Here is a 15552-nt window from a genome sequence, read left to right on the forward strand (position 1 = left end):
CGATCGCAACGATCTTATCGAACGCTCGCACTTCATAGACAACTTTAATCCTTCCTCTCGACTCTCCTCGTAAGAAGAAAAGCAAGAAAGAAGAACGGAAAAGTAGAGAAGTCGGCGAGAGGAAGTTACTCGAGATTATTTATCGCTCATTATAATGCGGGTGGGTAGTATCTCGCAAAGCGGTCCCGACACTCCGAAGGAATCGGCAGCGCGCGCGCCAGAGATCGAGATGCCGATAAGATCGTACTCACCGCCTACGATTTATTAAGTCCTGCCTTTTCTCTCCCTTCTCTTTTGCCCTCTCTCTTCTCTCTCGAGAAGGAACAAGAAATACGAAAAAAAAAAAGGCGAGAAAACGAACCTTACGATTCTTTTTAATACGAGAATTATCGAGAATTAATAACTCGACGATAAATATTACGCGATAAATCGACGGCCATCGATCTCGAAAGGAGGCCGTCGAATCCATAGATCGACGCTTTTTTTCGTGGACGCGTCGCTTATGTAGGTCTCGATTACTTCATTATCGAAGAAAAATCAACGGTGAATTTAATTTACGCATCGTCAGTACGTTTTATCGTTCGCGTGTCTCTCTCTCTCTCTCTCTCTCTCTCTCTCTCTCTCTCTCTCTTTCTCTCTTTTTATCGCACGCACGCTTCGGAATTACGCAAGCCAATTTATCGGCATTCGCTTAAAGCGAACCCGCGTCTCTTTAACTTTCTCGGCTCTTCGGCACCAACGTGAAATAGCTACGGGCGGGATATAATTGGGCCTCCGCGATTTGCCGTGTCTTACGAAATGAGCCAGACTCCTTTTTGTTCGATAGAAAAACATGGAAAAATATATCTCGAGTTTTCGATATACATATACACGTAGAAACGATTCGATTTTCTCTTCGAGTCCGTCAGACCGCAACAGAAGCAATTCTTAAATCAAAGGAAAGTACTTACTTAGTTCTCTTACGTTATGCAACGACAGATCTCGTATACGCGAGCTCGAAGAAATGATCTATCCGCTGGTTCGAAGCTCAAAAAGCATCGTCGTAAAGAGACGTCAGTCGTAACCGTAAATTTCTCGCTCGTAAATTTCGAAGACGCTGGTCTCGCACGCTCGATGTCCAGCAGGGTGTCGTCTAGCTCGAGTCAAGTTCGTTAGCAAGTCGAAATGAGCATGACGGGCGGAAGTCAGTTTTAGCGCGATAACGGCCGGTTTGTTCGACGTACCGTAGAGGAACGTTTCAAAGCGAGGGTGTATCCAGCGAAAGAGAAAGACGGAGTGACGGCTAACGCGGCGGGCCTCCCGACTGGTTGCTTTATGAGTTCAACTACTGAATCCGAATATGATTTACTGGGCTGCTGGACTGCAACGGTAGCAGTTAGTTTCGTGAGAACCGGTGTTAGGTTCGAAGAAGCGGATCGAATGAATTCCAGCTTATAGCTACGCTCTACGAAGACGTTCGAAAGAATATTTTCTTCGGTCGAAGCTCGACAAAAGTACAAAGTATACAAAATATACGGGAACATCGGCTTTCGTTGTGAGTAAAAAGAAGGGAAGAGATAAGAGACGGAAGAGAGGAAAAATGGAAGAACGAGCTCGAGAGCGAAGTCGATCCTGCCGGGGAAGGGAAGGGGAAAAAAAGAAAAGGGAAAAAAATACCATTCGGAATTCCACCGTGGATTATCGAGAAGCCAACCGATCCAGCCGGACGTGATCTTATAGCTCTTAGAGCATTCTCAACAAGAACTCACGCAGAAGAGAAGAAAAGAGGGAGAGAGAGAGAAACAGACCGAGCGGACTAACGGATTCGATAGAGAAAACTACGGGAATGTCCTGTCAGCGATAATAATAAACGAGAGAATTTGCCTCTACTTCGTCTTCTCTCTTCTATGTTCTCATCCTTTCTCGACGAACGTGACTCGAATCGGTTTTCGTTATATTTTCCCTTTTGCCGTATGCCGCGGCTAAGATCGCGTGCCAAAAATGTTATCGATGCGACTATCAAGAATTTCTAAATCTTTCATTCGTATATTATATCGCAACGGATAAATAACAAATATTCGTGGTATACTTTTTCGCCTCGAACGGAATACGTTTTCCGGTTCGAGCCGTCTTATCCGATTCGTTCAGCCCGTTGCAATCCCGTTTCCTTCGTCCATCGCGCTCGACGATCGCTATATTTAGTTCCACCTCTCCGTCACTGCTATTTCCTATTCTTCTACCCTTCGCGAGATTCATCACGGCCGGCGCAGAATGCAGTTTCGCATGGCAACACAGTATTCGCGATACAATAAAGCCCGTGGTGGCTTCTCTCTGCGAAATAAGACACGTAGCTAGGCTCACGCGTCCGCGCGTGTACGTGCGCGTAAAAAGGGAAATACACGTTCCTACGACGGTTGTTGTACCGGCAGGAGTGCACTTCCGGAGTGGAAGTCGGCTTAAAAACGTTCCAACGAGGAACGTATATGCACGCTACAAGGGCACTTTTATTCTTATTATTAGCAGTTTTCGCCTACTAAACCACGGTCGGCTCGTCCAAGCCGTGAAATATAATGCGACCCAATTTTCCACGCTACGCGTTCCAAGGGAAAACAAAGTTTCATCGATTTATGCGATTCTTAAACATAGTAATTTACTTACAGGCATACGCGCGTGTTTTCTTATTTACGTGTATACGTAACTTTGTATAACACGGAAGGTCAATAGGAATTAGTTCGATAGAAGTTTCCTCTTAGCCACGATAAAAAGAAAGAAACGAAAATAAAAAGAAAAAAGAAAATTCATGAATAGATAATACGGGATAGTATCCGGAGAATACAAAGTTCAGAGAGTAGGAGTAGATGCAGGTGCTTCTTGATTGTAATCTCGAGCGTGACAATGCTCGCGAGCGTAAAAGGACAAAGGGATGACTCGAGTCGGGAGAAGAGAAGAAAGAGGAGAGGAGAAAAAGCGTTGAGTGAAAGCACGCGAGCGTCGACGATGAAAGTTCTTCGGATCTTCGAACAATGAGAATTAAAGAAAACCTGTTAGCTTTTATCGCTTTCGAATTAGCAGAGCGTTCCTAAGAAATTCATTAAGGAATCGTATATGGCGATCGTCGAATGTTGGAAGGCCAACAACAGGTGGACAACCCGAAAGCAGGTTTTACCATTTCTTTCTCACGGTGCCACGATGTATCTCGACTTACGTATCACCATGACGACCTCTTTTCATTTTCGTAATACCCCTCGTGCTAACAAACGCGAAAGATTTCACGTAAAATAGGATCGAAATGTCGCAACTGTCGTTGATGATCAAACAAAATTTCGTTCGATCGTTAAACTCGAATCGACGATGTCTCGCGATCGATATTTTTCGAATTCATCGATCTTATTTTTTTTTTTTTTTTTTTATGATCTATCTTCCTAACGATCAACGAAAATCGAGTTTTTCAATTTTAAAACTCGTCTTCCTTTGATTACACGTAAGCGCGAGCGTTTCAGTTTTACTCGGGTGACTCTCGAACTATGTATATCCGTATAAGTATGCACGTTACTTGTAAGTATAGGTATACGAGCGTAAATGTGTTAGAGAATCGACGATACTAGAGAGTGGACACGTGAAGCACGCACGCATACACACACTCGCGCGTGCAAAGACGAAGAGGGCGAGTTAGTCACGGAACTCGAGGTTATAGAGTCAGTGGGGCAGCTACACACATACGACAACGAGTCTCTTGCACCGTGCATGATCTACAAGCAGGCGATCGTGTCTTTGCGGAGAACGCGACGCGATTACGGAGAGAATGGATATGCATACGTAAATGAAAAGAATGAATTTGCGTGAGTGCGTGTCATCGTTTTTTGCAATATCTAATTCATCTTTTAACGTCTCGTTTCTTCCTTTTTCTTTCCTAAAGACCAAAGGACAATAGTTAATTGCGATGACGAATAGTACAATGCCATTTTAAAGCTCAATGAATTCGAACAAAGTGTACCAGCTCTATATAGTACCTAACTACGGATAATCAATCGAATCTCCGAAATACTGCATTCTTGATAAATGTGCCAAGTGAATAGAGAAAGCCACGCGTCTTATCTCGCAACATCTCTGCGATCGTGAAAGGTACAACTCTCTCTCTCTCTCTCTTTCTCTTTCTCTTTCTCCATCTCTCTTTAACTTTGGACTTTAGTAGATTGAAATCTAACTAGCATCATTGCAATCTCCTTACAGAGAATATTCCCTTCCCGTTTTATCCTTGTAAGTCCATTCACCAACGAATTACGTTCATATCGGTATCACTGTGTGAGTTTCAAGAACATTGAGAGTTTCTCGTAAGGAAGATCATCCCCATAGTTCATTTCCCGTGTTCCTTTTCGAGATACTACTACTATATTCAAACTCTAACATCTCTGAAAACGGTCCAACGATTTCGTTCACCGTTCTTACTCTATGCAAATCATTCTCAAATAGTACACACGTACGTGGAAAAACGTAAAATCTACGACGAGGAACATTAGACTCGGATAAAAATGGAAGCACGTGTTTGCGGTTCTTGCATGACGTAATACACGAGGATACATTACATTCTCTATCTCTCTTTATCTCTCTTTATCTCTCTTTCTCTCTTTTCCTCCCCTCTCTTCTACATTTTCACCACAGCTCATTTTCGTTTAATGGATAAGATGATGATTATGTATCGAGGAAGGAAGAGAAAGGAAAAGCGAGATAGATCATCTTGTTTGCGAATATGTCACGTCTAATGTATATGACGAAGTAATCCACTATTTCTGTCCTCCATTGTTTTTCTCTTTTCTTCTAATCCTCGTACTTCTAATACTAACTTTCACATAAATCTACCTAGTACGATCATTACTTATTTATCTTTTTTCACGATCCAATCGTATGACGTTATGTACTATTATTGATGCATTCGATCCAGGTGGCCAAGTTTGCTCTCGAGTGATACAAACGATCGTTCTTACGAAAGATCTTACGTGGGTGTTGCTAGATCTATACGCATGGATAATCCACACGACCATTGCTTCTTCTTAAAATTTTTAATACGAGCTTTCTGTCAATGATCGTTTATATTTGTCGAAAAAGAATGTCGATGTAATTTAATCGATGACAAAGTTTCCAAGACGATCGAACGTTTCATATAAGGGAAAAAAGATGTCTCTCTAGAGTTAAAAACATCTGATACCAAGAAGCAAAATTGTTGTACACATCGTAGATATAGTACATTACAAGGCTGCATTATAATTAGCCATGGATGAAAAAATGGTATTAAAAAGAAAAAAAAAAAAAGAAACAACTAGTTTCCTTTTACATGGTCGATCTTTAAGAGATACGGGATACGTCGATCTATGGTATTCGTTTCCTTCCGTTTGAGGTCCCTAGGAATAGAGAAAAAAAAAAGAAAAAAAAGAAAAGAAGATAAAGGAAAAGAGAAGCATCGATTTTCATCCGCAATAGGCACGTTGATTGCGAAAAGTTGACTCTCGGTGGCTTCTTTCAAGTGCACGCTCGGTCTATCAAGCATACCCACGTTTCTACAACGCCGGTATTTCTCTTGGACTTTATTTATGCGTACCGCGTTATATGAATGAAAGAAAAATAAGGAGACGCCCGGTTCTCCGCGACCTGTTTCGTTCAGGATAAAAATGGTTAAAGCTGAGCTAGTCGGCGTATATAGCTGTCGGCGTTACTGCCACGGCATATTGCTGTCGTTGCTGCCAGAAGGAATACCAGACTTTGTCGTTGTCGTCGTCGTCGTCGTCGTCGTCGTCGTCGTCGTCGTCGTCGTCGTCGTCGTCGTTGTCGCCGTCGCTATCGCTGTCGCCAGCGTCCTCGTCGGCTTTTGGAATTTACATTCAAACTCACGAGCCACGAGTAGTAAGAACTAAGTAGAGTATACGTGTGATAGTAACGGGTGTCGTAATATTCACGCCATTCTACTATTTGCAGTTACTCTACTCGATTACAGTTGCTCCAAAGTAAAAGGGAAATAGATAATTTAGGTAAATAAAGAGAGAAAAACTGAGTTACATTCGGATCGGTTAATGGATCAAACAAAAGTTCCAATGATTTTTCTATTTAAATGAACGATTTGAAAATTGATTAGCCATCACGTGGCCAGTTTTATTTTGCTGATTCGAATCACGCATACAAATTTTCTTGAACGTCTCACGTACGATTTCATTCAAACGTTTTGATTCTCGTTTGCTTAATGACGTGTGTATATTTCTTGTCATGTTGCGTTCTACGAAATCTATCGAGATTTCGTATCAATCTCTGTTTCTTTCTGATTCATATCAATCTCTCTCTCTTTCTCTCTCTTTCTTTCTTTCTTTCTCTCTTTCTTCTCTCTCTCCTTGCATTGAGACTTTCCCTCGCATACCAACGATCGATCGATCGGAATGCAGAGAACACAACTTGTTTACTATCGCGACGTACAAGATCGATAAGTCGGATCGAAGAAAAAGCTCGTGTACTTTCGAATCGGTGAGAAAAAGGAAAGGAAAGAGATAAATGATCAAGGTGGAAAAAAAATAGAATGGACGAGCTAATACTCTTGCATGATTAATATCCTTGACCTCGGAAAGCAGAACACCGCGTTCGAATGAGATTGTGAAAAATTCCCGATAAAAATATCCGAAATTAAAATGATAAAATTAAAACGAGATCCGTCATGGACCTATATCATCTAGGAAGAAAAAAATATGCGACGTCACGTATTTGTCATTCGTCTTTTTAATTGTGCCATTCTCTATTTTAATAGTCGGAGCCGGAATGGAACATCGATAAAAATATTCTTAGATACCCAACAATGCGTCGACGAGAACGGTCTTGGATATTCGGATGTTAACGATGAAAAATTACGAGCGAATCATTCTCTTGCTTGCTTGCTTGCTTAACCCACGCGATGCTAATCACGCGTGGGCCGTCACGCACTGAATGTGTTCAGCTCGTGCGGTCGTACTCCTCGACGTTGCTCGTGAAACACACCTGTTCCCCACTGTCGTACTTCGAGCAACGATCTCTTCGCCCACTATTCGCGATAGAAAGCCTTAGCGAGTTAGTCCGGAGTAGCTGACCTATCGTTTTAATTACACGGACTCGATGCGAAGAGCGATTAAGTCGATGACTTTTAAAAAAATTCGCAAGCTTAACTTCGATCGAAAATGAAAATCGCCAAAGTGCTTAAGCGTTTCCACTTAGTCGAGGTGCAACTTTACGTTCCAATTAATCAGGCACGCGATCGCCGTACAATTATTCAACGCGAGACTCCTGCGTTCGCGTTCGTTAACATTCAAACGTAAGACACCTGCGAGTTCTTTCAGATACGCTTGGCACGTGAGATACCTTAGAAATCCGTCACAACAAAAATTTCAACCTCTAGTTATTGCCTCCACGTTGTTTTCTAAGATAAGGGACAATGAAAAGAGTTGCACAATTAGAATAAATTAGCGATGTAAATCTTTTCCTACGTAATAGATATATTTCTTTTCTCTTTCTTTCTGTTTCTTTTCCTTTTCCTCTTCCTTTTTCTCGAGGTTCGATCTCTATCCGACCTATAGATCGATGCGGCGAATATACCTTCGTTGAGGATTTATGCACTGCCACGATTCGCCAAGAAATGGGTACACCTTATATCTGTATTGTTTATGTCGCTCCACCATCGTAAATAAGTGTAACGAAGCGTACACACAATTCGCTTAAGCGCAACATTGCTTTTCTACCAATACGACCATTATATTGTACGGGGGCGCACGCGCGTATGCGTGTGTGTGTGTACACACACATATATATATATCTCTTTCTATCGTTCCGCCTCTCCATTTCTTCTTTATCGATTCGATTCTCTGCTTCTTTTTCCGCCTTATCTCGCTTTTAAAACATGACCTTTCCTATCGTGGCCCATTAAAATGAAAGAGAGAGAAAATACATTCAAGCTACTTAAAGAATGAAATTGGAATTATTTAGTACACGTTAATACATATACCTAAAAGAAAAACATAAATCATCGTAGACACACCGATATGTATAGCTCACGTTTTCGTGCATACATACACTTATTTGAACGGAAGATACTCTTTTGATCCTGGATACTCCAGTCGGCAATTAAAGGAATTGGAACGCTCGGTGGATATTCCTTGAACGATAAAATAGTGTCGCGAGTCGAGCTTTTAAGGGCTTGTCTCCGTAGTAAGCAATTAATGAAGAGTATTCGTAAATTCTATATACATGTGTGTATTTTGCTCGTTAAAAGGAGATTTAGTGACGCGTTGTCACGCGTTAACGTTCCTAATAATTTATTCTTTCATTCCAATATAATATGTAGTATAAAAATTATTTAACAACTTCCTGACTCGTCTGCGTTCAGTATAATGTAAGTATTGAATCTATTACATCTACGCGATTCATTAAGATCTTTTTTCTTCTTCTTCCTTCTTTTTTCTTTTTTTATAAGATACGTTCCGTCTAAAATTTGTCTAGAAAGTTTGAAAAAAAAAAAAGAAACAAATATCGTACGATTTTATACGAAGGCTAAACCCGTCGTACGACTTTATATCGGCAAACGTTTTATAAGCAGAGATTTTTATTTTGTCGTTGGAACATCGTAAAATATTAGATTGAATTTATCTGGACATTGTGCGAGCGCTTTTGCGATAGTATCGAGAGAAAGGAACGAGCTGCTTCTTTCTGCTGGAAGCATAAAGAGACACATCGACAAACATAGGAAGGAGAAGAGGAAGGATCTACGGTGGTTCTTTGTTCGACACGTAACACCGGTCCAAAGACTCATGCAAATGAATACTCTTTCTTCTCTCCTCCCTCTCCCTCTCTCTCTCTCTCTCTCTCTCTCTTTCTTTCTTTTTCTCCTTTCTCCCTTTCTTCGTTTTTCTTCTTGCTTCTCGCATAGAAGATCTCAAAGAGTCGTAAACGTTCGGTTTCAGTACTCGAAACGAGCAGATTCATCGAGAGGGTTGAGTACCGGCCGAGAGAGTCCCTCGAGAGATTTTCGAGAGTACCGTTGTTGGCTGCTCCTCGAGAGGAGAACGAATCGAGAAAGCATCAACGAAGTAGCTAATAGATAAGATCCCATGGGTATCCTGCGATCGATTTTTATCAGCAGCCTTTCTCGATTATTTGTCGGTCAATTTTCATGTCAATTTTATCCTTCACAACGACGAGGAAAAACTCCTTTCTTCGCGATTAAAAGTAACCCAGACGCAAATCTCAATGATCATCGACGCACCCGATAAGAAATAAATACGTTTCCTAAGTTTTTATCATCCAGCTATTAAATTTAAATTCAGAGCGGTACTTCCCACGCGATAATAACGATTACATTTGGAACAACTACCACCCATCGGGTCTCCATCGTTATCTTGGAAAGAGCACGATTTATTTCGGGCAAGTATCCCAAAGCTTTCTGGGACTAGCAACTTTTTCGTTAATGGCTATAAGAGGCTACTTTATTGCCACTCGTATGGGAATGACGCTATTCCCTATTTTATTATTCTCTTTTATGAATCTCGTCTCAAATCGGCTTTCCTGTCCTCTTTTTTTCTTTTTCTTTTTCTCTTTCTTTCTTTCTTTTTTTTTTTTCTTTCCCCGCTCGATAACTTTCCATTCCTACTCCGCACCGTTAACGCTTTTATAAAGTTCGCCAACTGCGAGTAGAATTTGATCTTATAGGGATCGTTTTATTTACGCATTCTTTTGAAACTTTTACCATTTGCAAAATGAGGTTTGGACTTTTAAGAATCTCGGAATCATCGAAACTTTTCTTTTTGACATCGAATTAAATCTTTTTATCGTCAATCCGAATGGACTCTTCATCCTGCCACTTGAAAAAATAAGATCGTCTTTTTTCCCTACGATACAAAAATCGATTATTTAAATAAATAAATATTAGGAGATTGGGAAATCATTAGATCTGACTCGTCCGAAGAAAATTCCATTTTCCTTTGCAAGCTGAGCCAGTGAAATCGCGAAGAAGACGATCACGTTCGTGGTGGAATTTCTAAATGATTCTAACACCATTCTAACACCAACTGAGCGAGGAATACGCGCTGATTTACAACATTGCCACGACATAGAGCTCGAAGGTGAACGTGAACGAAATTGCAGGTGCGAGCATTGCTGGGGCCGTCGACTCTAGCTTTCTCTCTCTCTCTTTCTCTCTCTCCCTCTCTCTGTTTCCCTTTTCTCACTCTTTCCGCCTCATCTTTATCCTCCTTGATAAAGAATGCACTTCGAGATCCTGTAGTGCACGATCGAGGATACCGCAGTTTATGGCTCGAGCTATAACGCGTCTTAGGATTAACCTTTACACATTCCTATTTCTTTTTTATGCAAAAAGAGAGAATAATGTATTTGCTTTACAAATACGTCTTTTATACAATGTACACATGTTTCAGTCTATGTACTATGTTTAACTCATGACAAAATGATTTTTATTTGATCTCCGTACCGAAAGAAAAAATACGAAGAGAGAAAGAGAGAGAGAGAGAGTTGGCTGAAATTCTTGCGCGTTCAAGTCTTAGCTGACGATCGACGGTTTCGTATTTGCATTGAATGCAATAACTTATCAAACTCGGAAAACGCGACTGTCTTTCGACGTATCTTGATTAATAACAAGGAAACTTCGTCGAGTGGAGATCGTCTCAATGCTCCGTTCCCATGCCATCGGAGAATTCGATAAATTATAGCGCGGCACGTAAAAATAAACAAACGCGATGATCTTTATGAATTTACAAGAAGAACGTATCCAAAGATCTGCTCTTGAAACGTAAAACGACCTATTTGATTATATTCGTTTGAAATTAAAAAAAAAAAAAAAAAAAAAAAAAAGAAAACTTATTACTTAAAACAAGCGTTACCTGTCTCATAGATCAACACGTTTTAATTCATCCTAACTATCTGTTTTTACTAATTGTACGTATTTACATACTTGAAACTAGCTAATGGCACTTACGAGACTCACTTGATAAGTGAGTCTCCCTCTCTATATAAAAAGATCAAAATCCAGAGGTTATCGATTATCTCCGTTAAATACGAGCTTGGTACGAGCCCAAATTAAGAACTATTAAAAGGATGATATGCAATCTTTGCATACCTCTCAAACGAGACGAGTATCTTACGATCGAACGACATGTATACGATTTACTGTTAGTACCGGTCCTTTGACGATCGTTGCGATCCTTGCTCGACTTAATTACACGTCCGACTGTCTCTTCTTCCTCATGTACACGAACTTATCTATTTGTATTCGTATATTTCGACGTATACAAATATCTAGAAAATAAGACGAAGTCGATAATTCCGCAGGTAGACCGAAGACTGCTTCACTGCGTAAGGTAATTACTAATTAACTACGTATAAGAACCCATCGTCGTACGGCATAATGAGTACAAGCCTCGTAGCATTCGTAATCGTAAATAATAAGGAAATAGTGTATACGCATTTAACGAAGAAGAAACGATAATCCTCGAACTGGCCGATTAAAAGGAGAACAAAATTCACGATAATTTCTATCGGCCCATTCGGTTAATATCTTTCCGTCTATATCTTTCTCCTTCTTTCTCTCTCTCTTTCTCTCTCTCTCTCTCTCTGTCGAGCGAGGGCGAGGTTTCGAATTATCCACGGATAATGTCTGGCCGATTGGTCCGGAGCAAATGTTCTCATATCCTTTCACTTTCTTTCCTCGATAGGAAGGCCAAGGGAGAAGCAACGAATTATCGAACTACACGGGGGCAATAACGCGGATTATTCTGTTTCTTTCTTTTTCCTCTTTTTTTTTTTTTTTTTATTATTAATTTTTATACCAACTTTTATAGCGGTCATTTGCATTCGGGCATATCGATACATCAAAAATTTGTTTTCTTTTTTTGAAAGTATATTAAAAGTTTAAACCGTACTGATGCGTTTTAATAAATTTCTCAGGCTTCTTTTTTTCGCAAATACACTTCGCTCTGGTTAACCCCACGGAAATATGTAATTTCGTTTAATTAACGTTCGCGATCGTTCAAAGAGATAACTTACGAAAAGCGAAGTTGGCTGACCTATAAACGTTCTTTCATCTCTCACGATACCATTTCGGGCTAATTACGAATCACACGTCAGTTAGATATATCCGATAACCGAGCTTCTTTTCGTCCTACTCTCCGAATCGGATATATACAGTTTGGAAAACTTTCACTCGAGAGAATTCGCATGAGAGAAATATATCACACGGTATCGTTAATCGGTCCACGATACGTTGACTACCTCCACAGAGATCGTTGATTGTTGCCACTTTAACGATTTTATTTAACGCATTTATTGAATTTCTTCGCTGGCGTTTATAGCATCTTGATCGCGATCGTCATAAAAAGAAAATAAAATCTTGAATTACTAGGAAGCTCCGTAACGATTCAACAATTACACGCTCGTACGATTTAGAAAAAGAAATAAGAAAGTAGTCTAATAAAATGTTTTTTCTTTTCTTTTCTTTTTTTTTTTTTTCTTTTTCTAAGAGAGTAAAGATACAACGAAACGATAGATGTACGATTTTCACCAATCGTTAGACACCGGACCGTCTACCTTGCTAGCTCGCTAATGACAATAGTAGGTACCTGCTACCAAGCTGGCTAAAGTAAGCGTCTGGATCTATCGATAAAGTGGTACCTCTCGATCCCTTCTACCAGAGAACTTGTGCGCGCGCACATCTTCCTCTAGCGAATAGATACTCTCGGTACGGAAACCGGATTCGCTCTATACGCGTTCTGCTAATGAGAAATCTACCCTGTTCTCTTCTTTTTTCCTCCTCTTCTTCCTCTTCTTCTTCTTCTTCTACTATTTCTTCTTCTTACTGGTCGCCCTTTACAAGGTGTCTTCCACGCACGCGGCGTGCCTCGAGAGTCTGCCACTCGGCATGGAGAACATAATTTAAGAAAGAAGAACTATCGCCTATCTCGCAGGACTCGCCAACACGCGAAATCCTGGAAACTTGTTCCTTCGTAAATGTCGAGATCACGAACGTCTTGGAATGGTTTCAAAGAAAGAGAGAGAGAGAGAGAGAGAGAGAGAGAGCGAAAGACAGAGTCAGATAGTTATTACGCCAGTTGATAAACTAGCGTTCTAGTACAAAGAGGCAATGTTAGCAAATCGAAAGTCCGAGCGTCGATAGAACTGAATGCATTCCTCCTCGATTCTTAATCTATATCTACAAAGAGAATTGCATTGTCCCATGTAATTCTCGCGAAATTACTCCTCTGACCTGGATTCGCGGTTTGCGTTTAAATCGTGATGAAAGCCGACACAATGAGACCACAATGCCGATTCGAGCTTTACACCCGAATCGTCGCACAAAGCCAGCCAAGAGTTTTCGGTCCATCTCGAGATAATGCAAATTCGATTGGCACGACATCGCGGATACTTACACACGCGACACCGAGAGAAATAGAATTGCGGAGATCGCGTGATCTCCGTCAAAGAAACGCGATACGGAACGAAAACGATCGAGATTCGTGCGACGAACGTCCAAAGAAAAAAAAAAAAAAAAGAAAGAAAGAAAAAAGGAGAAAAGAAAAAGAAAAAGAAAGGAGATTAACGGTTGAATATGCGCCAGAAGAAGGACTGACTGCATTCGCAGGTGCAGAGAGATGCCGTTGCAGTTTGCCATACGTTCCGCTTAAGTTAGAGTAATTATCCTCATCCAGCTCGGAGTTCCGAGCTTACTGTATCGGCAATTTGCGCGATCAAAAGGCAACCATAGCCGAGGATAACGAGCGTGGAAGGTAAGAGCGTATTTTCAGAAGGTTTCAGCATTCCTATCTGTCGGAGGATCGGTGCTGTTCGATAACACGCCGATAATTCAGGACAAACAACGCGAACAATACGTATTAGTCGTGCAAACAGGAGTAAACTCTGCTCGCAGCATGCCTACTACATAGCTACGAACTACGAACCTTCTCTCTTTCCTCTTATATACCAGCGAGAGAACGCGAACGAGATCCTATCTCTCCTCGCCTGGAACTATCTCTCGATATCGATTCTTAATAGCTTTTCCATCGGCGAGGATCAAACGATCGAAAAGACCGACCGTGAAATTATTGCTTCCGAAGAAACGAGGCCATCGTTCATAACGCGATTCCATTTTTCCTCGTTCGAAAAAAAAAGTTTTTCTTATCGTTCTATATCCACGAGTTCTACGAGAACGTCCCAAAGAAAAATTCATGTCTAGTTCATAAATGAAAATGATGTGATAAAAATTGGCGACGTCGACGTAAGAGGATACCATTCCAACCGGAAGACTCGACGGTACCAAGAAAAAAGAGACAGAAGATTCGCTCGAGTGACTCGACAATGGTGTATCCCAAGAAACGATACGCAAACCGGGTATCCTGCTTCGTTTCTGCGGCCACGTAAGAACGAGACGCCACGTTAAAAGAAAATAACAGAACCGAGAAGAAAAAGTAAGAAATTAAAGAAGAAGAAGAAGAAGTAGAAGAAGAGAAAGAAAAGGAAGAAGAAACAGAAGAGGAAGAGGATCCGCAGAAGAGAAACGAAATCTGCCTACGGTTTTCTCGTCTCGTCTTTAACCACCAACCGCATCGGCAAAGTCGATCCTTGCGGTACAATGAAACGAGCAACAAAAGCTACTTCCCTCAGGCTTTAAAAAAGTTTCATTACGTAGACGCACGATATTTCCAGCATCGCGCTCTGCCAATGATAATAAAGACGTATTTCAACGTGTAAAAATAACTTGAAAAAATTTCTCTTCATTTTCGTATCAACGTCGAGCGAAATTAATTTGTCCTATTAGAGTCCCGATACTCTCGACGGACCTGGAAGCTGTGTCGACAAAACGATAAAACAAAAGTTTCGATTTCGTTCTCGATCGAGAAAGTGGAATTTGATGTGTGATTCGTAAGATTTCTTTGTCGCAATAATATGTAACCGAGAGAAAGAGAGAGAGAGAGAGAGATAAGTAGATAGAAGAGAGAAAGAGAGAAACTCGCAACGGGAGTTGTCAGACGTAATTTTACGTTAGCAAGAAAATTGATGTTTTCACGTCGAGCTGATACCTTTCTCCTTTACAAAACACGCTCGGTGTCCTATCATTTAGACTTACTTTCAATCGAAAACTACACGTTCACGTTAAGTAAAGGATACGGGATTAGAACGGTCTCACTTTTTCGTCGTTCGACGGACTAACGCGCGAACGAAAGGGAAAAAGGAAGAAAGAAAAAAAGATAGAACCGATACGTACGGAAGAGTTGGAACATTTTTCACGAGCAACAACAAAGGTAAGTACAACGTCGATGGGGAATCGATAAATTTACTATTCGAACTTCGTAACGCCTCTTCGGATCCACGAAATCCCGTTAAACGTTCGGTCCCGCTTGTGATTTAAAATTCCTTGTGATTATGTTACCGTACGTTCGTACGTATCAGCGTGTACCTACATACGTAAAATATCTTTCTATATAAGACACATTGCACATAGAAACGTATACGCGTTTACGTATGTATTATATACCGCAATGTGCGTCGTGCATAATGAAGGAGCGAACAGGT

General features: G+C 40.8%; 1 protein-coding gene across 3 annotated transcripts in view; it reads right to left on the bottom strand.

Annotated features, from left to right (window-relative positions):
- LOC122633856 (cadherin-99C) overlaps positions 1 to 15552 on the bottom strand; it is a 53816-nt gene that overhangs the window by 24457 nt on the left and 13807 nt on the right. The gene's annotated exons all lie outside the window — the stretch shown is intronic.

The sequence above is a fragment of the Vespula pensylvanica genome, chromosome 13, assembly GCF_014466175.1.
Source record: "Vespula pensylvanica isolate Volc-1 chromosome 13, ASM1446617v1, whole genome shotgun sequence".
Lineage (NCBI taxonomy): Eukaryota > Metazoa > Arthropoda > Insecta > Hymenoptera > Vespidae > Vespula > Vespula pensylvanica.